Genomic DNA, 27,514 nt, shown 5'->3' on the forward strand with positions numbered 1-27,514 from the left:
TTTCAAAACAATTCCATAACTCATAATGATCAATAAACAAACGATTATGGTACTAGGCTAAAACGATATAAGCCATTTTGCATGGCCATCCAAGTTTACACAAAACCGAAAGGTACATGACCTTCAACAAAAGGGTAGTCCTATACATGCCATTTCAAAGTTCAACCAAAATTGTACCAAAATGGGGGCTTTGATAGTGTGGATGACTTCACTTGATGATCCCGAATCCGATAGCTAACGAGCAAAATTTATAAAACAGAGAAACAGAGAAGACGGAGTAAGCAATTTATGCTTAGTAAGTTTGAGCAAGAGATTCCAAGACAACAAAAGCATAGCATTCATAAAGCTAACGGATAATTTCATATGCACAAATTCTCAATATCATACTCATTTCACATTCCAACCCCTATGTTCATACATAAGGGATCATCTTAGCCAAATACCAGAAACCCATTACTCGACTGAGCGAATATTATTCGAAGGGAATCAACTAATTCAAGCACATACGAACATACCTCATTGCTGGAATTTTTCAAGCGTATTAACTGAAAATTTTATAGCAAGATCACTCATTCTCGAATCACGTACCTTCGGAATTTAACCGAATATAACGACTCGCTCAAATGCCTTCGGACGAAGCTTGGGTTATAGTGACTTCGCACGAATGCCTTGGGACTTAACCCGGGTTTAGTAACTTGCACAAATGCCTTGGGCTTAGCCCGGATTTATTAACTCGCACAAATGCCTTGGATCCTAGTCCGGATATAGTCACTTAGCACAAAGCCTTCGGGACTTAGCCCGGACATCATTCAATAACCGAGCACAATTATCAATAAATTATGACACATTCCGTATTTCATTTTCATTAGCAAAACTCAAACACAAGGCACTATTCACACTTGAAATTTCGGCTCAATAGCCACACACAAAGAGCATGATTTTAATTTGCTTTAAACATGATCTAATCAATTCAGAATTTAAGCTCTATTACTCAAGTACTTACCTTGGATGTTGTCGAGCGATTTCGACGGCTACTCGACTACTTTTTCCTTCCCTTTATCGGATTTAGCTCCCCTTTGCTCTTGAGCTTAATCTTGATGCAAGTATAGCCAAACCCCTTCCTAATCCTCTTCCAAACCAAGCATGAAGCAAAACTCCTTCCTTATCCTTAGTATTTTCGGCCAAAAAGAGAGTGAAATGGATGAACAAAATTTTTTTGTTTTCTTTCCTATCTACACGGCAATGGGGAGGGAGAGAAGCCTTCACACACACATTTTTTTTTTATTCCATACTCCTTATTTTATTCATTCCAACATAACCCACTTACCAAACATGTTTCATGACATGATTTTGCCCATAATTCCTTGTCATGGCCGGCCACTAGCTATTGGGGGGGGGAATTTGACATGCAAGTCCATTGTTTTGCATGCATGCTTTAATTAGTCATCACACATTTCCCCATCATACTTTCAAAGTTTACTACTAGGTCCTTTCTAGTGAAATTCACATTTATAGCTCTAAATCAAAACATCAAAAATTTCACACATGAGTTAACACACATTATAGGAAATAAAATAAATATTAAATTATTTTTATGCCTCGGTTTTGTGGTCCCGAAACCATATTCCGACTAGGGTCGTTTTAAGGCTATCACAATGGATCTTAGCCCAATTCAGTACAGTATCAGAGAAGCACACAGAGGTGCTACCCATCCATCCTCTACACTCCACTCCGTCCAGCCCTACACTCTATCTGCGGATAAAATCGACCCATCCATCCCTACACTCCAGAATATAGCACCGGTTGCGGCACTAAACAGTATTTGCAGCAGAGCTGCCAGTACAGTACATTTCCTCCAAATATATCAATTCCACCCCCATGCATCATGTCATGTCCTAAATAATACATGTATACAAAATATCATGCTCGAATACAGTCAAATATATCATAGGGGTATATCAGTCATTTTACCTCTTAGGGGTATACAGTCATTTCATCAGTATGGGGTCTAAATGTACTTACCGACCCTACAATAGGTCCACAGTCATCTTGGGTGACTCGTGCAACCTTAACGGTCAAAAAATGGAAACGGGCTCAACGCCCATAACACAACCCATCAGGGCCTACACACTCGTGTGGCCCAATAAGCCCAAATAATAGCCTTGGCCGTGCAACTACACAGCCTGGCCCAATAGTCTCCACACATCCGTACAGTTTGCCCGTGCGGTTTGCCCATGAGATAGCTCATGGTGGCCTCTGCTGACAAACGCACGTGTTTATGCATTTGATTCACCACACGAATGAGTGCACGCTCGTGTAGCGTCTATGACCATTCTTTCTAGCTCTTGCTGATTAACAATCTTTGATGTGTGATTACACACCTGTTTGCGGAACTGAGTGGAAGGTGTTAGAAGTCCATGAGCAACAATCCTACATTCATTCAAAACATCCCACTAACCAATTTGCAACTACGTAAAACAACGTCCTCTTTAATACCTAACCCCCAAAACGTTAGGTACTCACCTTGACACAACAACAGTGATTAGACCCCCTCAACTGCTGTGTATGATTGATCACCAACCTTCTTAATAAAACGATAGTTAAAAAGGTGGGTTAGCTACCGGATTAAAATAATAGAAAGGGAAAGTAAGGGAAGGATGAAAAGCAGAACCGAAACAGGGACCTACCTAAAATGCAGAATCACTTTGGAGAAGAGAACAGTCGGCCTACACACCACAAAAGTCGAAAGAACGCCGAATGATAAGTGGTACAAACATACCCCTAGCAGGGAACAATAGAGAAGGGAAGATATTAACAGAAGATTAGAATGGAGAGGAGAAACAGAAGAAAAACCAAGGCACTTACCGATTGTCAGTGATTCCTCAATAACCGACCACAAAGCAAAAACAAGAGAGTAGAGGGTGAAGTAGTATTTGACTAGAATCCTAGCTAAAGAGAGGTGATAACAAACCGATCTGATGGAGAAAAGAAAAGTAGACAATAACTATAGAAGTGACAGAAAAAGATGAGGGAAAGGTCAACAATGTTCGGGTTAAGTAATGGGAGAAAGTCGCTTAAACCAAAAGAGTAAACATGAGAAGAGAAAGGGTATTCGGCTAAGGCTAGGAGAAGAAAAAAAGAGTATTCCCAAATGGTCAATTCGCCCTCAAACCCTAAAAACACAATGAAAAACCAAAAGAGAAAACTGACAAAAAGGAGAGCAAAACAAAAACACTCTTTCGGCATCCCTAAAAGCCTATGACCGAATTGGTACAATAAAGTTCCCACATTCGGCGCACTACTCATAACCCCTCAACTTCCCTTAATTTTCTCCCAAAATCTCTCCACAAATCGCTCATCTGATCACTCTTCTATCCACATGCCCTATTTTCCTCCTCAAATCACTCCCTCATCATCTCTTCAACTAACAAGTTCAAACTCTACTCAACCAAGCAGAGTTTTGGTCAAACATAACCTCCTCCTCTGGCCATCAATAAAAATAATCTTTATATGCACAAGTAAAGATTCGAACCTTGGACCCCTTGCACACTCCACAGGCCACTTAGATCTTGGCTGGCAGGCTTTTTATGACACATCCTTCCCACTTTTATTTAAGAAACTCACTAATAGGAGACATGGTTTATTCAAGCCAAAGTCAAAATTTTGTTCAAGATGAGGCTTGAACTCAAGACCTCTCCTACACTCCTCAGGACACTCAACCACTGAAGCAAGCATACATCTATGCAACACAACATACAAAATAAACACCTAAATTTTTGGGGCGTTACATTATGAAAATGTTCTTGTGCAAGAACTTCATTACTGACTTTGCATCATTATTCGAAAGCGTAACAACTTCGACCCACTTAGATACATAATCCACTACCAACAATATGTATAGGTTGCCCACTGACGGTGGAAATAGACCTATAAAGTCTATTTCCCATACATCAAACAACTCAATCTCTAGAATATTTTGCAGGAACATTTTGTGTCTTCTAGATAGATTTCCTATCCTCTGACAATGATCACACGACTGATAAAATTCATGAGCATCTTTGAATAGACTCGGCCAATAAAATCCTGACTAAAGTACTTTAGCAGTAGTTCTCGTCCCTCTATAGTGTCTTTTGTAAAGAGCTAAATGACAATGCTACAGAATGTTATGTATTTCGTCATCAAGGACACACTTCCTAATTATATGATTAGCACAATTCTTAAATCGGAATGGTTCATCCTAATAATAATGCTTGACAGAATGAAGGAATTTTCGTCTTCTTTGGTTATTGAGATTAGGTGGCATCACACCACTTACTAAAAAGTTTATTATATAGGAATAACAAGGTAATGCCATGGCAACTAACAGTTGCTCATCTAGAAAGTGTTCTTTAATAAGTTTGTCATTGTCATATTCATTTCCAAATTCTAACCTCAATAGGTGATCAGCCACTTAATACTCAATCCCCTTTCGATCTCCAATTTCCAAGTCGAACTCCTACGACAAGAGTATCCAATTAATCAATCTTTGCTTGGCATCTTTCTTGCCCACCTAATACTTAATAGCAGAGTGATTCGTGTAGATTGTGACCTTGGTACCAACTAGCTAAGAGTAGAATTTATCAAATGCAAACACCACAGCTAATAACTCTTTTTCTATGGTGGTGTAGTTAAGCTGCTCATCCGTCAAGATTCTGCTCGCATAATATATTGCACATAGTACTTTCTCTTTCCTTTACCCCAGCACTACTCTCATAGCATAATCATTGATGTCACACTTGACTTTACAAGGTTGTGTCCATTCAAGAGCTATTATAATTGGTGCTACTACCAGTCGTTTCTTCAATTCCTCGAAAGCAACCAAGCAATGTTCATCAAAATTGAAAGGACTATTTTGCTCCAGCAAAGTGCATAAGGTCTTAGATATCTTCACAAAATCCTTAATGAATCTTCTATAAAATCCCGCATGACCTAAAAACTTTCTAATACCCTTGACACTCGTGGAAGGTGGAATTTTTTCTATTACTTCAATTTTTGCTCTGTCCACTTCAATCCCTCGCGCGATATCCTATGCCCTAGAACAATTCCTCCACGAACCATGAAATGGTGTTTTTCCCAGTTCAAAACAAGTTTTGTTTCCTCACAATAGCACAGAACCAATTTTAGATTTTTTAAACAATCCTCAATATCATTGCCAAGCACATAGAAATCATCCATGAAGACTTCAAGAATGATTTCCACCATGTCCAAGAATATGGCCATAATACAACGCTAAAAAGTTATCAGGGAATTACATAACCCCAATGGCATCTGTCTAAATGCAAACGTTCCATGTGAATACGTGAAGATGGTATTCTCTTGGTCATTAGGAGTTATAGAAATCTGATATACCATAAACAACTATCCAAAAAATAATAGAATGCTTTCCCAGCTAATATATCTAACATTTGATCAATAAATGGTAGGGAAAAATGGTCATTCCTAGTTGCATTGTTAAGCTTGCGATAGTCCGTGCATACTCTCTATCCCATGGCAATACGAGTCAGAATGAGTGTAACACCCCGTACCCGAGACCGTCGCCGGGGTCGGACACAAGGGGTTAACAGACTTCGTTCACTTAATTTCACCGTTCATAGAAAAAAAAATTTCCAGACAGCTGGCTGACTGTGTCACTGTCACCTTAAAAATCATATCTTGAGTTATACAACTCGAAAATCAGTTTCGTGATTTTTCCCTAAAACTAGACTCACATATCCATCTACAAATTTTTTTTCTAGAATTTTTGGTCAGGCCAATTAGTACAGTTTATTAGTTAAAGTCTCCCCTTCTCCAGGGCGTGACTACACTGACCTTCCTGTATTACGACCTGGATATCTCCCTGTACAGGGCTTCAATACTGATGTAGTTTGTTTCTATAGAAACTAGACTCAAAAAGGAATCTATACATATATGGCATGACTTCTAAATGTCTCGGGTTCATTTATAATTAATTTTCAAAGTCGGAATAGGGAATCCAGAAACCGTTCTGGCCCTGTTTCACGAAAACCCAAATATCTCTTAACATACAACTCATATGACCATTTCGTTTCTTCCATATGAAAATAGATTCATCAAGGTTCATTTAAATAATTTATTCACTATTTAATTCCATTCCTACTATTTTTAGTGATTTTTCACATCCACATCGCTGCTGCTGTCAGCATATGCCTTTAAGGTAGACTTTACCTATTTCATAGTTTCCATAATTCAATTAGCCCTTTTTGCATACATAGCACAAGGTATAATCATGATTAACCATTCCAATGGCTAATCGTTTCCAACATTTCCATACCTCTTAGTGATCAACATACAAACGATTATAGTGCTATGCTAAAAACGTATATAAGCCATTTTCGCATGGCTATCCAAAGTTTTACATACCAAAGTTCAAACAAACATAATAGCCTATACATGCCAAAATGTTCTCTTAGACCATCTAAGAAGAAGATACCAAAAAGTTGCTAGTCGGTGTGATGACTTCGATGACGGTCCCGAATACGCAAAAAGTTGAGTCCAAGAAACCTAAAATAGGTGACAAGCAAACACCAAATGAGTATATAACTTAGTAAGTCATAAGCAATGCACTACCAACCATTAATAACATTATCACAAGAGGAAACAAAATGGAACGAGGCTAATCACTCCATTCAAACCGAACTATACCATAGTTCCTTAGACCTTTCGATTCAATCTCATACCAAGTTACACATTCACATTCCATATACTAATCAATAGGATATTTGAGGCATTTTTATACACCATTTTGTTTTCGTTACAATCATACAACTACATGACATTTCACTTATTCCACGATAATTCTTATGTATGTGACTTCAATTAAAATTGTCACATAGGTTCGAAACTTACCAAGCTCAACTCCAAATATAAACATAGCGCCTATTAGCCATGAACTCAAGGTACTTACCCGACCCGCTGTCCGTGGTCAACTCAATAATGCCGCACACTCAGTGTCAATAGTGATTCAAAAGCATATAGTGAGTCCGCACACTCAGTGCTATATAATCAACTTGCACACTTAGTGCTATATGATCAAACTCGCACACTTAGTGCTGTACAAATTTTAAACCCGCACACTTAGTGCCATTCTCATGATCACAAATGTTTATACCCGCACACTTAGTGCCAAATCAACAACTCAATACATCTCACCTCTTTTCTTTTCATTCAATACTTTCATCACCACATACATACATGTATATAAATTTATCATTCCTTTCGGCATAATTACATAGACATTATGTCTATTTAAATCAATACAAAATATATGCTTAGTGACCTACCTTGTGTTGGGTAAAATAGTTCCAAGTCGGCTACTCGATGACCTTCGTCTTTCCCTTGCTTGATTCTCCTTCTTTAACTCCTTGAGCTTAATCAATAAATCAACTAGTTTAACCATCTTGCTAAACATTCATAATTCAATTACACATGCATATGTATGTTTGTATATTCGGCAACCATCCTCACTAATTACCCATTTAGTCGATTATACACATAATTAAAGGTAACATCACGAACGGGCATACTTATGTATATTTATACATATATATATACACTTCCAAATGGGCATCACAATTAGATTTAACACCACCTTCAAACTCAATGAGATGGCCGAATGTATGTATGTATATACAATGTCAACTATAACATCTTTTAAACACCTAATTTCATCTCATGAACACTTAATCAAATTTTCCTAATCTAGCATATATTTTCACATCTATTTGTATCATCATGTAAATTCACATATAACTACATTTCTTAAGTTCTACATCTTAATGCCCATTATAGCCACTCCCATGGTCTAAATCTAACAATCGGCAACGCCTACCTTTTCACTATGTTTGCCGAATACTCATTCTCTTCTTAGTCCTAAATTCGGCACTTCCAACAAATTAGCTTAACAATTCCAACTTTCATGCTAACATCCCAAGCAACTTAACACATCCATATAACTAACATGTTAATAGCTTCAAGGTATCAACTAAAATTTTTAAGCTTCTTTGTCAAATCCCAATTCTCTAATAACCCCAAATCCAACCATGGGATAGATAGAATTCAAACTAACAACTAAAACATGCATGAATCTCATGGACAACATCAAACATACCTTGGTCTAGCAACTACCGTGGCTAATTTTCTCAAGCTCTTCCCCCCCTTCTTCTTAGGACATTCGGCCAAGCAAAGAAATGAAAGGATGGACACTTTTTTTTTTCTTTTCTTTGTTTTCATCATATTCCTTTTTCATTATTTAATTCTTTCTAACATAACCACTAACTAAACATGTTTGCAACATGTTTCCACTCATAGCATGGCCGGCTATCATGCTTAGCTTTTGGGTAAATTGACATGCAAACCCATCATTTTCACATTATGCATTAATAGCCCACTTTACAATTGCCTAGCACATTTCTAGATTTTCTCACATAAGTCCTATTTGATAAAATTTACTTACAATTAACAAAATCCAAACGTGAAATTTTCACACATGTATATGTACATATATTGAGCATCAACTATAACGGTCAATTATTTTTATGTCTCGGTTTAGTGGTCCCGAAACCACTTTCCGACTAGGGTCAATTTAGGGCTGTCACAATGAGCTCATTGTATCATTACTCACTATTGTGACACCTCCTTTTGTGGGTACACATTGTACAAGACTTACAGATGAGCTGTCTGATATTGGGTAAAGCCAACATCAAGCCACTTAATGATCTCTTTCTTTACAACTTCTTTCATGATTGGATTCAATCTTCTCTGCTATTCTGTAACGCCCCAAAAATGTAATCTTCAATTATGCATGTTATGACACAAGTTGCATGTTTACTTTAATGGCTAAAAGTGTTTTGGGTGTGTTTAGGGGTATTAGAGAAACATGGGTTCAAGTCTGGGCTTTTGCAAAATTTTTGGTTTTTCCCTTAAATGAATCTGGACATTAGCATGTAGACCTTATAAATAATTGTAGTTGAATGTGACACAAATGAGCTTGTGGTCCTATGGTAAGTGGCGTGTGGTAGTTGCTGGAGGTCTGAGGCTCAAGTCTTGGCAATATAAAAGAGTATTTATTTTGCTACTCTTGTTGTGTAAGAAGCAGATGTTGTTTGAAACTCTACTAAGTGAAATTTGACCTGGTCAGGGAGTGTTATGTGGAGAGAATCAAAGAGAGGATGGGGGAGAGATTTTAGAAGAGGGATAAGGGGAGAGAAAAGGGGAGTTTGAGGTTTAGTGGAGTTGTGTCATATTCGGGGTGTTGTGCATAGGGATTTTTGACTGAGTGACTCCTCTCTATGAATTTCGGTTTTGATTACTCTGTTTGGGCTTCTTTTCTCTCTTTCTTTTTCTCTCGGGTTTGTGCAATTTGGGGTCTTTTCTTTTGCTTCTGAAGTAGTGTCGTACTTTAGTAAGTACCTATTAGGTCTTAGTGACCTACAATTTTACTCCTTCCATTTAATCGTTTGTTCACAGGTTGTCTTCTCCCTCACACCTTTTTTTCAAAGGCTTCCCTTTTGGTCGAATATTTATTGCTTCCCTTCTTCTCTGACCATTTCAGTTTTAGCCTGGGGTGACCGAGTTTCTCATTTCTTCTTCATTTTCTCCTTTCAGTGCAACTTAACCTTTGTTGGCCAAATACTGATTTTGTATTGACTCTCAGGGAATCGATTCTTTCTCTTATTCTTATCTGTCGACCTTGGTGGTAAATACTGTTTATTTGATTTTGTTTTATTCATTCCATCCCTCTTCTACCATAGCTATGGTTTCCATTTAACACTGTGGTTCTGCCGAATATTGTTAGGGGATTCGATCGCTATAGCCAAGGGGTTAGGCCGATTTTTCTCTCTCGACAAGTGATCCTCTCACTCGTCGTAAGCGCTTAAAGTTCTCAATTTGTTTATGTAGGGTATGGATTCTTATGAATCGGACAACTATTTTGGGTGAAGGTTAAAGCAGTGGGGAGATTGTGATGGTTCAGGATCTAGTGGAGGTTCTGCGACTATGCAGTCGATAAGGAGTGATGAATAGGGTTTAGTACCTCCAATGTTATGGCTTGGACTAACAGTGTGTATGATCTGATGATGGGGTTGTTGTGTTCATAGGTGTTTGGTTTCAGAAGCGTTCCAAGTACAAATCCATAGCAGGTGTGCAATCTCACCACCTTTACTATAAATCGGCAAAATTTAAAAAGAGAAAAAATACAGCATTGAGGCCACATGAGCTTGCGATCGCTCGCGTGGTGAATCGAGCCCATGAAACATGGGCGTTAGACTGTAGATGCCACCATGAACATTCTCATGGTTTGGTTCGTTCTGGGCCACGATGGGCCGAAATAGGCTGTGTGGGCCCAATGGGCTTGTGGGCACCACACGAATAAATTCCTCAATATACGGTAAATACTGGACTGGGTTGTGTAGTTCATATAGCCATGGTAACTTTTAGGCTTGATAGGCCACAAGGGTGTGTGGACCCACTTGGGACGTAAAATGAGCCTTGGGCCCATTTACACTGTTAGGACCGTTAAGGTTACACAAGTCACTCGAGGAGACTATAGACCCTCTGATGGGTCGATAAGAGTACATAGACCCCAAGACTGGTAAAATGACCAAAATACCCCTAAAGGGTAAAATGACTAATTTACCCCTCGAGGGTAAATGACATATATGTACTATGAATTGACTGTACTGAGAATGACATTCTGCATACTTGTATGATTTATGACATGACATTCTGCATGGGGTTGGGATTTTTGCTTATTATGATTTATACCTGTTAAAAGTAGTACACGTTTTCCCAAAACTATATCTGCTTTCAAACCACCACGTTTTCGCAACACTTTTAAAATGCTTCCGTTACAAACAGAGTTTTAAAAGAATGACAGTATAAAAAGAACAATGAATAGCTTAAATGAATTAAGCTCTAACAAAGAGGTTTCAAATTTCCAAACGGGTTTTTTGTCAGCCTAAGTTAGTTTTCGAAAAGCACTACGATGTAGCACCGCCAGATTAGGCTATAATGTCTAGGCTGGGTTTGGAGTGTTACATGTTCAATAGAATTACTACGACAATCCTCCAACAAAATTTTATACATGCAGAGAGTAAGCTAATTCCCTTTATATCAGCAAGGGTCTATCCTAATTCCTTCTTCGATCACTAAAGGACTTCTTGCTCAAGTGTCAACTCCGAAGAAATTACTACTATCAAAGTGTTGTTGTCTCCCAAATATACATATTTTAAATGTTGCGGCAAAAGTTTCAACTCTAGTATTAGAGGTTCCTCTATAGAAGGTTTAAGAGGATTAAAAGATCGATTTGATAAATCCAAGGATTCAAACTTCTTCCCTGGTCTATCCATGAACTGCTTGGCTTCCATCAGTTCACCAATGTCCTCAAGAATTACTATCTCACTCCACTCAATTGAGTCTTCATCACTATCAGAATTATTGTGGAAAAATTTTGCAAATTCTACCTCTACTATTGTTTCTATCAACCCAATGGTGTGGCATTCTTCATTCTTATCAGCATATTTCAAGGCATCAAATACATTGAAAGTAATCTGCTGATCATTTACCCTTATGGTCAGTTTGCCTTTCTACACATCAATTAAAGTCCTTCTAGTAGCAAGAAAAGATCTTCCAAGAATAATTGGCACATCTTAGTCAGTTTCACATTCTAAAATAATGAAATTTGCAGGAAAAAAAATTATCTACTCTTACCAGCATGTCTTCAATTTCACCTTTCGGATGCGCGCAGGATCAATCAACTAGTTGTACGTAACTGTAATAAGTCTTTCTTTCCCAATTTCCAACTTCCTGAAAATAGACATAAGCATTAGATTTACAGTTGCTCCTAAATCACATAATGTTTTACTAACATAATGATTTCCAATTGAACATGGGATAGTGAAACTCCTTAGTTCTTTCAACATTGTTGTGCACCCTTCAGTGAGAGCAATAGTCTCAAATTCTCCCAATCTTCTCTATTTTGACATATATATTTCATAAACTTCATATAATTGGGCATCTCCACCAAAGCTTCTACTAGCGGTATGTTGATATGGAGTTGCTTCAAGACATCCAAAATCTTTTGAACTGAACAACCTGTTTAGAATTCTGGAATCGCTAAGGAAAAGGTAGAGGTGGTTGTCCCTCAAGTTGCTAATATTGTTTTACTATGGCATTTTTATTGGCAACATGATCTGACTCAGCTGCAACATTCTTTTGTTTACCTTTTTTAGGTGCAATATGTTTTTCAATTGATTCTGAATTCTTTTCATGGTTGATTCTAGAGTTGTTGTCTTTTATAGTGGTGTCTTAAACAACATCATCCAACTGTGTCCCACTTCTACGAGTGATGGATTTGCATTGTTCTTTCCCTTGTGTTCTCGAATTCTCGATATCGCTTGGCAATGCTCCTTGTGGCCTTGAATTTAAAGCATTCGCTATCTACCCCAGTTGATTCTCAGGAGCTCTAGGGGATGCCGCTTAGTTCTAAATTACAAGATCATTCTTGGTCATATATTCCTTCAGCAAGGCTTCAATGGAGGTAGAAGATGATCCTTGACCTTGTTGAACATTTTGCCTTGGCATAGGATGATTATAACTAGGCGGTGCACTAGTAGCATTCTATCTTGCAACATTGTTTAAATTCCCCGCACCTTAATTATTCCAACTAATGTTCAGATTCTGCTTCCACCCTGGATTGTAAATGTTGGAATAAGGGTTATTACTCCAGTTAAAATTACCCATGTAGTATACAAATGTTGGGTTTGATAGGCATTCATGAAACACATGGTCTTCACCAAAATAAACACACGATAGTTTGGTTGATTTCATCTCCTAGACTGCATACACTCATGGTACGATATTAATAATCATTGTTGACATTTTTTTCCAAAATCTCCTGTGTTTCATTATAAGATTTATCCAACAAGGTACCATTGGTAGAAGAATCAACTATCATCCTAGTATGCACATTCAACCCATTATAAAATATCTCCGTCTGCATCCAATGATGAAATCCGCGTATCGGGCATTTCTTAAGTAATTCTTTAAATCATTCCGAAGCTTCAAATAGTGTTTCATCCTCTACTTGCCGAAAAAATGTGATGTCATTTCTAAGCTTAGCATTCATATTTAATGGATTATACTGTAGCAAGAATCTATGGAAAAGGTCATTAAATTAATTCACGAAGAGTAATCAAGAAATAACAGAACTATGGGAAGATAGCTTCTGCTTATCTAGCCCACACTCCAGCTATGCAGTGTCCTGTGCTGGCTGAGAAGGACTGCCTTCATCTTCCTCCTTTATTCAGCCACTACCCTCTATTTTTTCTCTTTTTTTTTTCTCTACCCCCTTTTAGGGTTTCCTCATTTGGCTTTTATATTTTTTTCCCTATGGTAAATCCAACAGCCCATGATTTTCTTCCTTCCTTACTAGGTAGATATATCTGGTACAAGTTCAACTAGGCCTAAAACTGGTATGTTTTGAGTGCTGATTAGACATCTTCCCAACATTGCCATGAAAATTGTGTTGGCAAACTATCCAACCCCTTGCCTCAAAAATCCTTCACTCATTTACTTCTCGTTCCTCAACATGCACCTACTAATCCACCACCACACACAACTCTTCCACAAGCAATTAAAAATAACTAACGTTTAAGTACAGTCCAAGCTCCTAATGTAATGCTAAAACAAGAAAAATACTAATGAAATGTCCAAAAATGCAACTAAATATACCTAAGTACAGGCACTTAACTAGATCCAACAACATGAAATATAACTCCTTTCAAGAGATATCAGCCGTCGTTGAAGCCGTCAGTACCGCCATGTACGGTGATGCAAATGTGACACATTTACGGCTCCCCGGGCTGGTTTGGTTACTACTGGTTCGATCTGGGCTAGTGGTGACCCGGTCGGTCCAGTCTAGCCACCGGTTGGACCATTGGGTCGATTTCATATATTGGCCTCGATTCAACTAGTTTTTAGGTCTTGGTCTCTGTTTTGGTCTCCCGGGCCCAATTTACGATCTCAAGTCCAATTGCAAGTTCAATTACCCATTAGGCCAATTGTCTAACTTGAAAATTAATTTCCAAAAATATCATTTTAATTTTAATTAATTTGATTAATTTAATTTTATTTGATCAAAATTAATTTTTCCAAAAATCACTTAGATTTTCCAAATTAATTTTTCAAGAAAAATTTTAATTAAATTCTCTAGTTGAACAATTCTCATGACCACCTAATTTAATTCCTCATCGAATAAATAGACTCAATTAAATTATTTCTAAAGCCGTAGAATTTTCTTCTAACTTAAATGTAGTCCGATCGAGCTTTTGTTAAGCTAGCAAAGGGACCAATCAGACTTATACAATTAGCTCTAGTAATTGCAATTATGTCTAGAAGCATCATTCTAATAATTCGCAATTACTTAATCATAGAATCAGTCCATAAGAAGCACCATGGTTGAAAACTCCTTATTGTATACACTTTACGAAAACAATTTACCCAATTGCTTTCCAATGACCTCGTCATGTTTGTGTTACCCTTATATGATGTCCTTGATGTAACACCCCTAACCCGTAACCGTCGTCGGACTAGGGCAAAGGAGCATTACTGAACATATCTAAACATCTCGCATTCTCCCAAACATTATAACATCAAAGTCAAACATCATTATAGAGAACCCTACAAAGGTCAATGAGACCTAAATCGTGCTTTAAAAAGGGTTGGGACTAAACCGAGCTCATACATAATTTTCAAAAACTTAAACATTTTTTCTAACTCATACATAATTTTCAAAAACTGAAACATTTTTTCTAAGTGTTAAAGGTCACACGCCCGTGTGAATAGGCCGTGTGCCTTACACGGCCTTAGACACACCTATGTGCCTAAACCATGGAAAAACAGATCATACATACCGACTTAACCACATGGCCACAAGACACGACCGTATGCCTTGGCTGTGATCAAAACTGACTTGGGTCACACGGCCAATCACACACCCGTGTGTCTACCCAGTGTACCCTTTGAAATGGCCACGGACGCCCATCCATCAAGGCTATGTGTCTCACATGGCCACCAGACACGCCCGTGTGTCTAGGCCGTGCTCAAGACAGACTTGATTTGTAACACCCCTAACCCGTAACCATCATCAAATTAGGGTTACGAGGCATTACTAGACAAATAGAACATTTCAAACCAATTTAGAATCACAGATATCACATAACATAAATACATAGGCAATCATCTACAATCCATCTCTTATGAAGCTCTACGAGACCTAAAACATATTTTTAATGATAGTCGGGACTAAACCGAACACATTTATAAATTTCAGAACTCAGAAAATTTTTCAATTTTGTGAAGGTCACACGCCCGTGTACCAGGCCCTATGCCTCACACGGGCACCAGACATGCTCATGTGAACCAGCCGTGCCAAAACAAGGCATACATACTGACTTTCACCCACGGCCAACAGACACGCCCGTGTGCTATGGCCTTGGGATATTTAACTAGCTAACACGCCATTGTGTCTTAACCGTGTAGTCTTAGGAGGTTACTGCTTTGCATACACGGCCACAAGGCACACCCACGTGCCCTGGCCGTGTGGCACAATGCAAGCTTGGTTTAAGCCAAATTGCCACCCCTTTTTAGGTCATTCCTACAAGCAACATCAAAACAACATTTATACCAAAATTTTCAGCCAATTCCATGCTCAAGACATGCTTTACTATAATTAAATCATCATTATTCAATAACTTATTCAAATCCATACCAAAACTAAGCACAAACATATCATTTGCTAGCCAATTCTCATGGCATAACAATATACATATCAAAACTTAAATACATAGATATTCCAGCCTATACATGCCATAATTAAAATATTTACACTTTCAAAAGTACCAAAATGAGTTCGATAGAGTGGTGACAATCCTCGACTATCCCCGAGCCTTTAGTATCTACGATAACTGTAAAACAGACAGACATCACACAGAGTAAGCTACAAAGAGCTTAGTAAGCCAAATACAATTGGTTTAACTATTAAATCATATAAAGTACAAATCAACAGCAAGAATTCATAACCATTTCACAGAATAGTTCATGAGCCTAACCATGCTCATTTGCTTGTATACATGGCATATTTCATTTCCATGATTTCATACATACTTTGCATTCATTATTTCACAGAAACAGAGTCTTTCATATTCAGAAATTTAGTATGATACAAAAGTACATGTATAGATTATACATTTCATATATTCATTCCCATATCTCGTATTCTATCATCAAACGATTCAGAAACGATACAGACACTCATGAACGGGTACAATGCCGACGTCCCGGATGTGGTCTTACATGAAATTCAATTTCGATGCCTCTTTCCCAGACAGGGTCTTACACGAAATTAGATACGATGTCTATGACTCAGACATGGTCTTACACGTAAATCTCAAATCGATGCCTGTGTCCTAGACACGGTCTTACATGATATCTCAGATCAATGTCAACGTTCTTTTAAAAACATACAGAGCTTTTTAGATAGTAGCATATTATCGGAGTTTACTCGAAATTTATTCATCAGGCTCTCAAAGCCGTCCAACACAGATTACAGTTTGTATGCACAGAATTTAGTCAATTTAACACATAATTGTAATTTGACTTACCTCATACGAATTTCAGACGGAAACGAGTCGACTATTCAACTATTTTGGACTTCCCTTGATCTAAGTCTGATTTTCTTTGTTCTTGATCTATTACAATTCAAATCCAACCATTCAATCATTCATTTCATTCGAAATAATCCATGAACACATATTTAGGGCACTTTGCATTTTAACCCATACATTTTCACACTTTGACAATTTAGTCCATTTTTCACAAAATCACAAATATGCAAAATTCCCCAAGACTATAGCTTGGCTGAATATACATAGCTTTCATACAAGCCCAAATAACATATTTAATTTACAATTTAGTCCTTCAAAACCTCATTTTCACAAATTAGCCCAAATAGCACTATTCCATCAAAAATTCAAGAACAAAGTATGATAATCTCACATGTATCTTTCATGATCCATATAAAAACATTACAAAGCTCATATAATCATCAATGGCACATTTCATAATCTTCAACAGAAGCAAAAATTCAGACATGGGTTTTGAAGAACATGAAGCAACGATCACAGAAACATAGAAATTATCAAAAACAGACGAAAATTCATAACTTAATCAAAGATTAAGCTAGCCGAAACCTAGCTTCATCTTTTCTATTCTTTCTCTTTCAAATAATCAGCCAACAATGGTGAAAATGCCTAGCCATTTTATGTTTTCTTTATTATAAAACATATTATTACACAAATGACTATTTTAACCTTAACTATTTCATTTTAAAATCCACCAACTAAAGTCCATATTTGTCCACCATTAAAACAAATTCACATATCCCAGACACAAAAAATAATATTAAAATATTTTTTTAGAATCGGTTATGTGGTCTCAAAACCACTGTTCTGACTAGGGTCTAAATCGGACTGTTACAATTCTCCCCCTTAGGGATTTTCGTCCTTGAAAATCTTACCATTAAACAGATTCGGATATTATTGTCTCATAGCATCTTCAAACTCCCACGTGGCCTCTTCAACACCATGTTGATGCCATATCACTTTAACTAATGGAATTTTCTTATTTCGTAACTCTTTAACCTCACGAGTTAAAATACAGATCGCTTTTCTTCATAAGTCATATCAGATTGGATTTCAATATCAGATGGGGAAATTATATGTGAAGGATCGGATTTGTATCGTCGAAGGATCGATACATGAAACCCATTATGTATCTTTTCTAACTCAGATGGTAGCCTCAATCTATAAGCAACCGGCCCAACTTGTTCGATGATTTCATAAAGTCTGATGAACCTCGGACTCAACTTGCCGTTTTTACCAAATTGGAACAGTTTCATCCACGGAGATACTTTCAGAAACACTTTATCACCGATCTCAAATTCGATATCTTTTTGTTTTAAATCCGCATAAGATTTCTAACGATCAGAGGCAGCTTTCAAACTATCTCAGATTACTTTCACTTTCTGTTTTGTTTCTTTTGTCAAATCAATACCGTAAATCTTATTCTCACTGAGCTCAGACCAATATAACAGAGTTCTATACTTTCTACCATATAAGGCTTCATACGGTGGCATTTTGATGCTCGAATGAAAAATGGTTATAATAAGCAAATTCAATCAAAGGTAGATACTGATCCCACGTACCTTCAAACTCAAGAATGCAACATCTAAACATATCCTCAAGTATCTGAATAATTGGTTCAGATTGACCATCTGTTTGAGGATGAAACACAGTGTTGAAGTGCAATTTTGTGCCCAAAGCCTCTTGCAATTTCTTCCAGAAACGCGAAGTGGATCGTGGATCTCTATCAGACACAATAGATATAGACACACCATGCAATCTCACGATATCTGAAATATTAACTCAACTAATTTATCGAGTGAGTAATCAGATTGAATCGGAATAAAATGAGCTGATTTCGTCAAACGATCAACTACAACCCAAATTGCGTCTTTCTTTCTCGGAAACAGGGGTAAACCCGAAACAAAATCCATGGTTACTCAATCCCACTTCCACTCAGGAATCATAATAGGTTGTAACAAACCAGATGGAACCTGATGCTCAGCTTTAACTTGCTGACAGATTAACATCTCAAAACAAAGTCAGAAATATCACTTTTCATTCTCGGCTACCAGTATAGTTGTTTCAAATCGTTATACATTTTTGTACTTCCTGGATGTACAGAAAATCTACTACTGTGAGCTTCACTCAAAATTGTCCGAATTAACTCCAAATTTCTCGGAACACAAAGTCTATTTCTAAATCTCAAACAATCATCAACATCAACTTGGAATTCAGAATCACACTAAGCTCGTTTTGCTATTAATTTATTATTAGACTTCTGAGCCTCGCAGATCTGTTGTATAAACAAGGGTTTTGCTTTTAGTTCGGCACAAACCAAGATATCATCAGACAGAACTAAATGAGCATTCATTGCACACGGAGCAAATAACGATTTTTGACTCAAAGTGTCAGCTACAACATTTGTTTTTCCTGGGTGATAATTAATAACAAGTTCATAATCTTTTAATAACTCTAATTGTCTCCTCTGTCGCAGATTCAGATATTTTTGTGTCATTAAATACTTCAGAATTTTATGATCAGAAAACATGTGACATTTCTCACCAAACAGATAGTGACGCCAAATCTACAAGGCAAATATAATAGCAGCTAACTCGAGGTCGTGAGTCGGATAGTTCTTTTCATGCGGCTTCAACTGTCTCGAAGCATAACAAACAACTTTTCCTTCTTGCATTATAACACAACCGAGTCTGTTCAACGAAGCATCACTGTAAACAATGAATTCTTTACCTGATTCAGGTTGCACAAGTACGAGAGCTTCAGTTAACAGATCTTTTAACATATCAAAACTTTTCTGACATTTCTAAGACCATTCAAATTTCACATCTTTCTAAAGTAACTTTGTCAACGAAGTTGCTATCACAGAGAAATCTTTTACAAATCGTCTATAGTAACCTGCAAGTCCCAGAAAACTGCAAACTTTAGAAACATTTCTCGGAGGCTTCCAATCCAGAATAGCAGAAATTTTGCTTAGATCAACTTGGATACTGGAGGCTGATACAATATGACCCAAGAAACCAACTTCTCGCAACCAGAATTCACTTTTACTGAACTTTGCATACAACTATTAATCTCGTAGAGTCTATAGCACTATTCTCAGATGTTTGACATGCTCAGATTAATCACCTGAATAAATCAATATGTCATTAATGAATACCACCACAAATTGTGTGACAACCCGAATTAGGGCCTAATCGGAATAGTGGTTTTGTGACCACAAATCCGAGATAGAAATAATTGTTTTATAATTATTTTGGGGTTTATGATATGATTGCATGATTGTGTGAAAATTTCGTGATGAAATTCTATGCCTAAAGTGCTTAAATTGAAAGTAGGGACTAAATCGAATAAGTTGCAAAATTTGCATCCGGAAGTTTTAGTATGAAATTGTTTTGGAATATTAATTAGGAGGTCTTAAATAGCAATTTGACCAATTTTAAGTTCATGGACAAAATTAGGACATGGAAGGAATTTTTGAAAGTTTAGTAAGGAGGGCATTTTGGTCATTTGGATATTAAATGAAATAAAATGGGAAAAATAACACAAAATTGATCATCATCCTCCTTAGTTGCTGCGAATTCTCCCTCTCTCCATAGCTAGGGTTTCTTCAATTTTCAAGCTCCATAGTAAGTGATTTCAAGCCCGTTTTAATGTTCTTTACGTTTTGGAATCCGGAAGCTCGATTAAGCTTATGCTAGTAATAATTTAACCTAGGGTTCATATTGGGAAAAATACCCATAGGTGAAATTTGTGTATTTTGATGTTTTATGATAGAATATGAGGTTTTAAATTATGTTAAATAACTTGTGCTACTCGGTTTTAAGTGAAAGCGAGTAAAAGCAGATAATCGGTAAAAATACCTATTGTTCATAACTATATGATAGAGTGAGAATTTGATGTTGTTGTAGAAGAGAAAATGTTCAGCATATCATAAAACATAAGAATAAGGGCTGAAATTAAATTCTTGAGCCTAGGGGCAAAATTGTAATTTTGTAAAGTTAGGGGCAAAATGTAATTTTTCCATGATGTGATTTTGAATTGAAATAAATAGTATGAGTATTAAATGAGCTAAATGTGTTATTATAGATCAAGAAAGACGCGAATTGATCTCGAGCAGGGGAAGGAAAAAGTTTTGGACTAAATTGCAAAATTTCCACATTTTGCACCAAGGTAAGTTGTATGTAAATATTACAATAATTTCATGTACATTCTTATATTTCAGCCTATTATATAAATATACTAGTTGATGTTAAAATATAAATCGACTATTGGAAGAATGGAAATAAATATAGAGAGAGATCCGGTTGAACATTCTGAGAGATCGAATGAAATAGAGGGCGTAGCTAGGTCACATGTATGATCTTGAGTGCACATCATGTGTACAAGAAAGCTACGAGACACCTGTAGTAGCTAGGTCACATGTGTGATACGAGATGTATCCCATGTAGACAAGAGAGCTACGTGAAAGATAAATGTAGCTAGGTGCATGCGTGATTCCAAGTGAAGGACAACATGTAGACAAGAGAGCTACGAGACAAATCGGCTAGGTCGCATGAGTGGTACTAAGTGTTCACCATGTGTACAAGAGAGCCGAACTAAATGAAGTATGATGGTGGGGATGTGTCTTTGAAACCATTAAATATCGAGGATTGATCCGAATTGTTCAACAGGATGGTTTTGTGGTGATATTGTGGTTTGGACCTACACTTTTGGTGAATGAAATGTGGTGAAAATGATTTGTGGTATATACATATATAAGATAAAATGAGGTTAGCATAAAGCATGTGTGAAAGAGTGAAATTAGTATTAAAACTGTTTTTAGATGGTAGCAGTGACGTGATTTTGAAAAATCACCAAAAATAGGAGGAATATAATTAGAAGTTGAATGAAATGTGAAATTAAAGTTTAATGAGTCTACTTTCATGTAAAAGAAACAGAGCAAGCAAAGGAATTCTATATTTTGAGATATTTACAATTGTATGTGACTTGCTCAGGATGAATACGTGATCCCCTGTTCCAACTTTGAAAAATCATTAAAAATTGTACAAAGAAAATTAAGAGATATAGTTTACATGCTTAAATTCCTTATTGAGACTAGTTTTAAATGAAATAGACTTCAGGGTTGTTTGAATTGTGTACTGAGAGAAATTCAATTCGTAGTGAACAGAGGTCAGATCAGTCGAGCTGTGTAACAGGGGAAACTTTAACTAATAAACTGTACTAATCGGCTGAACCAAAAATTATAGAAAGAAATTAGCAAAAAGCTTTATGAGTCTAGATTCAGGGAAATTTTACGGATTTGAATTTCGAGTTTTTAACTCGAGTTATGATTTATTTAGTGAATATGGCGCAATGAGAGACAGCTTAATCAAAGTGGAATGAATAGTGAAGTTAAAGTAGATATACTTGAATTGTTGTGTAAACATGTTAGATTCTTTAATTAGTATTTACATACTTACTTACTAAGCTATAAGCTTACTTTGTTTCTCTCTTTTGTCTTATAGTGTCCTCCGGCTTGCTCGGGAGTTAAGGATCGTGAAGATCTACCCGCACTATCATACTTTAGGGTATTTGAACTAAGCGTTTTGAATTATGGCATGTATAGTAGGCTTAATTATTTTGTTACGTGTCATATTGTCTAGGTTTAAAATATTAGTTCTGATACTCGACCAGCTACTTTGTACAAGCCATTAAAGTTGGCTAATATTGTTCAAGACATATGTTATACGATGCACTATCAAATTGGATGACATATTTATATCTCGGTTATGTTTAATGGTATGTGTTATGTTCTGGTAATACCTTGTATCCTGTTCCGGCGACGGTAACGGGTAAGGGGTGTTACAAATTGATCTAAATACGGTCTAAAAATTCTATTCATTAAATCCATAAAAACAGTAGGTGCATTCGTTAATCCAAACGGCATAACTAAAAATTCATAATGCCCGTACCTCATTCTGAAAGCAGTTTTTGAAATATCAGAGTCCTTTACTCGCAACTGATAGTAACCCGATCTCATATCTATCTTTGAAAATACGGTAGCACCTTTCAACTAATCAAATATGTCATCAATTCTGGGCTGAGGATATTTGTTCTTTATAGTCACTTTGTTAAGCTGACAGTAATCAATACACATTCTAATTGTGCATCTTTCTTTTTCACAAATAGAACAGGAGCACCCTATGGTGAAAAGCTCAGTCTAGCAAATCCTCGATCGGTCAATTCTTGCAACTGATATTTTAATTCCTTTAAATTAGTCAGATCTATTCTATACGGAGCTATTGAAATCCGAGTAGTACCAGGTACTAATTAAATGTCAAACTCGACTTCTCGAATCAGAGGCAAACCCAGTAATTTTCAGGAAACACATCAGAGAATTCACAGACAACAGACACTGATTCGACTTTCTTATCATTCACTTTTGAGTCTAACACATAAGTTAAATAGGCTTCACAGCCTTTCTTCACATATTTCTGTGCTTTCATTGCAGATATCATAGCTGGCAGTCCATTTAGATCACTAGACTCAATTCAAATTATCTCATCATTCTTACACCTTAAATCAATGACTTTTCATTTGCAATTCACAATAGCATCGTGCAAAGTTAACCAGTCTATTCCCAGAATTATATCAAATTCATCGAAAGGCAAAAGCATCAGATCAGCAGGAAAACAGATATCTCGAATCAATAACGAGCAATTCTTGCAGACTTATTTAGTGAATATGACGCAACAGAGACAGCTTAATCAAAGTGGAATGAATAGTGAAGTTAAAGTAGATATACTTGAATTGTTGTGTAAACATGTTAGATTCTTTAATTAGTATTTACATACTTACTTACTAAGCTATAAGCTTACTTTGTTTCTCTCTTTTGTCTTATAGTGTCCTCCGGCTTGCTCGGGAGTTAAGGATCGTGAAGATCTACCGCACTATCATACTTTAGGGTATTTGAACTAAGCGTTTTGAATTATGGCATGTATAGTAGGCTTAATTATTTTGTTACGTGTCATATTGTCTAGGTTTAAAATATTAGTTCTGATTACTCGACCAGCTACTTTGTACAAGCCATTAAAGTTGGCTAATATTGTTCAAGACATATGTTATACGATGCACTATCAAATTGGATGACATATTTATATCTCGATTATGTTTAATGGTATGTGTTATGTTACGGTAATACGTTGTATCTGTTCCTACGACAGTAACGGGTAAGGGTGTTACATTTAGTGGTATCGAGCTATGGTTTAGTCGGTTCTCGGACTAATAAAGTGTGTGTAAAAGTCTAGCTATACATGCCATAAAAATATTGTGATAGTGTGGTGACTCTGATTATTCTAAAGCTGTGTTTTGTTTTAATATAGTAATGGATCCCAAAAGAAGCTGCGGTGATGATCTTTGCTAATGTCTGCGCCGGCTCCCGCACAAGGGACCGCTTTGTGGAAAATAGACTGAGACATTGAGACAAGGAGATGAGGCTCGGATGCCTTTCTCCAAATGATGAACAATTGGTATCTTGAATTTATTCGAGCAAATCCAAATGCTCAACCTCCTCCACCCCTCCTATACCTCGGGCGATTCTCTCAGAATGCTCAAGGTATAGATTTGGTAAGAATGAACAAGCCTCCGGTTGACAAGATTCAAAACAAGGGGCAAGAGTTTAGAGCAAAGGTCGATGATGATCTGAGAAAGCGGAATTCGGCTTGAAAATTCTACCGTGTATTTGATGAGCTCTCATGTACACCGAGGAATGCTTAAAGTGTGCTATATCACTTTTGAGAGATTGACTTACCACTGGTGGAAGACTTTGGTTGCAGTGGTGCCAAAAGAAAAGTTACTTGGGATTTCTTCCAGGAAGAATTTAGAAAGAAATACATAAGTCGTGATTTATTGATCAAAAGCGGAAGGAGTTCCTTGAATTGAAGCGGGGAAAATGTCTCAGTAGCAAGAGTATAAGCAATTTGTAAGACTCAGCAAGTATGCCCAGAATGTGTGTCCACCGAGGCTATCATGTGTAGAAGATTTGAAGATGGGCTGAATGAGGATATTAAAGTGCTTGTAGGAATTTTAGAGTTGAAAGAATTTGTAGTATTGGTTGATCGAGCTCTTAAAGTCAAGAATTGAACAAAGAAAGAAGAAAAGTCGCTATTGAGGCTCGAGATGTCGAAAAAAGACAGATAAGCAAGCCATTTCAATCTCAACCAAAGAGGTCCAAAGAGACAAACCCTCGAATGACAGTTTCAATTGGGATTCACACAGAGGTCGTGGTAGAGCATATTCGGGTCTAAAGCTCAAGCTACTTGGTGGCAAGTGTGGGTAATGTGCGACCTAGAAAGCCCGAGTGTCGACAATGTGGCGAGCAACATTATGGTGAGTGTTGGGGGCCGAGCGAGCTTGTTTCAAAGGGTTCTCGTGAGCATTTTATTAGAGATTGTCCGAGAAAGTTAAAGAAGAAAGATTTGAGTGCTAGACGAATACCACCGCTAGTAGAGGTAGACCACCAAGAAATCTTGGAGGTGGGACTAGTAGTAAAAGCTGTGATGAAAGATTTAACGGCAAGATCGAAGCTAGAGCACTGTTAGAGCTTATGCTATACGTGCAGAAGATGCATCATCTCCGATGTCATTCTTGGTACATTTCTCTCTATGATACTATTGTTATTGCATTGATTGATCCGGGTCCACTCATTCCTATATTTGCATGAATTTAGTATCCAATAAAAGTTGCCTATTGAATTTACCGAGTTTACGATTAAAGTGTCGAACCCTTAAGCCAATATGTGCTAGTTGACAAGGTTTGCAAGAATTGCCCATTAATGATTCAAGGTCACTGTTTTCCGGCCAACTTGATCTTGTTACCATTTGGTGAGTTTGGCGTTATCTTGGGAATGGACCGTTAACATTGTATGATGCTAAGGTAGATTGTAAACAAAAGACACTAGAGTTGAAATGTGAAAATGGAGAAATTACGTGGGTTGAAACATATGAATCAAATAAATTGCCTATGGTGATTTCGCACATGTCTGCAAAATACATGAGAAAAGGGTGTGAAGCTTATCCGCTTATGTAATGAATATTGAGTTGCCTCAACTGAAATTTGAATCGATCTGATAGTCTGTGAGTTTCGGATGTATTTCGGAGGAATTGCAGGTTGCCTCCGAACAGAGATAGATTTTGCCATTGATTTGTTGCGGGTCATTGCACCGATCTCGATTGCTCCATATAGAATGGCTCATTGAATTAAAAGAATTGAAGGCTCGATTGCGGGAGTTAACGGACAAGGATTTGTGAGACCGAGTTTCTCTCCTGGGTGCTCTGTATTATTCGTAAGAAGAAGGATGGTTCAATGAGACTTTGCATTGATTACCGTCGACAATAAGGTGACTATAAAGAATAAGTACCCATTGCCGAGGATTGATGATTTATTCGATCGGTTAAAGGGGCCATAGTGTTTTCAAAGATTGATTTGAGGTCAGGTTACTACCAATGAGAGTTAAGGAGTCGATGTATCGAAAACCGCCTTTAGGACAAGGTATGGACATTATGAGTTTCTTGTGATGCCTTTCGCAACAAATGCTCCACTATATTTATGGACTTAATGAATCGTATCTTAGGCCATATTTGGATAAGTTTGTAGTAGTGTTTATAGATGACATTTTAATTTATTCTCGAGATGAGTCTGAACATGCCGAACACTTGAGAACTATATTGCAGATCTTGAGAGAAAAGAAACTGTTTCCCAAGTGTAGTAAAAGTGAGTTCTGGCTTCGTGAAGTTGGATTTTTGGGACATATAGTCTCAGGAGATGGTATTCGGGTGGATCCAAGCAAGATTTCTGCGATCGTTGATTGGAAACCGCCCAAGAATGTATCCGAGGTTAAAAGCTTTTTAGGCTTAGCCGGGTATTATAGACGTTTTGTTGAAGGATTTTCGATGATTGTTGCAAAAGAATGTTAAGTTTGAATGGACCGATAAATGTCAACAAAGTTTTGAAAAGTTGAAAGCACGATTGACTGAAGCACCAATTTTAGTACAACCCGAGTCAGGAAAGGAGTTCGTAATTTATAGTGATGCATCGTTGACAGGCCTTGGATGTGTGTTGATGCAAGAGGGTAAAGTGGTAGCTTATGCTTCGAGACAGTTAAAACCGCATGAGAAGAACTATCCTACACATGATTTGGGCGGCATTGTTGTTTTTGCCTTGAAAATTTGGCGACATTATTTGTGCGGTGAAAAATGCGAATTTTTACTTGATCACAAAAGTTTGAAGTACTTGATGAATCAAAAGGATCTGAATCTGCGACGGCGAAGATGGCTTGAATTATTAAAGGATTATGATCTAGTGATTGATTATCATCCGGAAAAGCAAATGTAGTTCTTGGCGCCTTGAGCAGAAAATTTCTTTTTACTTTGAGAGCCATGAACACGGGTTAGCATTGTCGATGATGGGTCAATCTTAGCGAGATGAGAGCTAAACCATTATTTCTCCGTTGATTTGTGATGCTCAAAAGAATGATAGTGAGTTGCGGATCAAGAGAACTCAATGCGAATCGAGTTACGACTCAGTTTTCGAGTTGGACCGGATGATTTGCTTGATGTTTCGAGACGGGATATGTGTCTTAAAAAGCGATAAATTGATTCAAAAATATTACATGAGGCGCACAATGGTCATTTATCAGTTCATCCTGGTAGCACAAAATGTATAATGATTTAAAGAAGGCAGTATTGGTGGCGGTATGAAAAGGATATTTGAATTTGTAACCA

The 27,514-nt window shown here is 37.1% G+C and overlaps 1 non-coding gene across 1 annotated transcript; it reads left to right on the top strand.

Annotated features, from left to right (window-relative positions):
- The first annotated feature begins 13,064 nt into the window (after positions 1-13,064).
- Positions 13,065-13,171, top strand: LOC128291916 (small nucleolar RNA R71). Its single transcript, XR_008281900.1, has one exon. It is a non-coding gene; the product is annotated as a small nucleolar RNA R71 (small nucleolar RNA).
- The last annotated feature ends 14,343 nt before the right edge of the window (positions 13,172-27,514 follow it).

This window comes from Gossypium arboreum, chromosome 4 (assembly GCF_025698485.1).
Source record: "Gossypium arboreum isolate Shixiya-1 chromosome 4, ASM2569848v2, whole genome shotgun sequence".
Classification (NCBI taxonomy): domain Eukaryota; kingdom Viridiplantae; phylum Streptophyta; class Magnoliopsida; order Malvales; family Malvaceae; genus Gossypium; species Gossypium arboreum.